Source organism: Anneissia japonica, unplaced genomic scaffold (assembly GCF_011630105.1).
Source record: "Anneissia japonica isolate Jap-2015-1 unplaced genomic scaffold, ASM1163010v1 scaffold1547_len296510_cov162, whole genome shotgun sequence".
Classification (NCBI taxonomy): Eukaryota; Metazoa; Echinodermata; class Crinoidea; order Comatulida; family Comatulidae; genus Anneissia; species Anneissia japonica.
Window position 1 is genome coordinate 77608 of NW_022701555.1, and position 1309 is coordinate 78916.

A 1309-nucleotide genomic window follows, 5' to 3' on the forward strand; every position below is an offset into this window, starting at 1 on the left:
TAAGCAACCAACGGGAAGTTCTCACAACTAAGCAACTTACTGTAATTTTATGTTATTTTAATATTATTTTATTATTATTATTTTATTATTATTATTATTTTATTATTATTATTATTATTATTATTATTATTATTATTATTATTATTATTGCAGTTAATAATCTATTTTTATACAAGTACTATCAAGTAGTATTCAGCCCCAGGCTTTAACACCTTTTGATTGAAAACCCAGAGCTTTGCCGGAACGCCATATTATTATTATTATTATTATTATTATTATTATTATTATTATTATTATTATTATTATTATTTGTAAGCTCTGCAAGTACAAGAGTACAAAAAGTATGTATATAGTCTAATAATATTTTTTTTTACTACACATCTTTTGTATTGTTTTTTGTGTTTGTAAATCTGTGTTTTGAATCCAATTTTTGATTAAACAAACTGTTATTTTTTTGCTAATTATGTATTATATATATTATATACATTTTTGTGTTTTGTTTTCAGTTCCCTCCAAGACAAGTTTTTTTTTAAACGATCAAAGATAATAATGATTTGATCTATTTGTTTTGTTCAATTTTATTTTAATTTCAATTAATTCATTCATTGTTATCTGAATAAATATATCTGAATCCGAAACAAGCTCTCATGTAGTTGCTAAATACAACGGGTTCAGCCGAGGGGCGTGGCTTCGTATGTTGACGTCATGCATAATAGTTGTCAGCTATAGTTGTCTTTCAGTTTATAGTTCGTCCTCACCTAGAGTAGGCCCTGTCTTTTATCACACCATGATCACATAAAACACAGCAACTCTATGGTACAACCAATGTAAGAAAAAATAAGTTGTCCCTGTGTAATTTACAGAATGAAATAATACATAGGCCTCTTAGTCTTATTTTAGCGGTAGGAATTAAGCAGTAATCACAGAAAAAAATTAAAACAATTCAATGGCCTATACTACTAGTACTACAATTCTGTACTTAGTATGTGGATTTTCCAACATAATCCCATGAACAAATTATCTTACTGAAAGAGAAAATGGGCCTAATAAATTAAAATTACAACTTCTATTACAACATAACTGCGGAAGTTAAGATTTATTACTTTTTAATGTTTCACAAAATTGCGGGCTATATTACACAAAAAGAAAAGGGGAACAGAATGTTAAATATTTAATTAAATTAAATATATTAACCTTCCAATGTCTGTATTGCAATTTGTATTGTATAAAGTAATGTATTAAATAACAATTAGGCCTATTCTTTAGTAGCCTATAGGGCCACATTCTGCATAGGCCTAAAGGCTTAGAC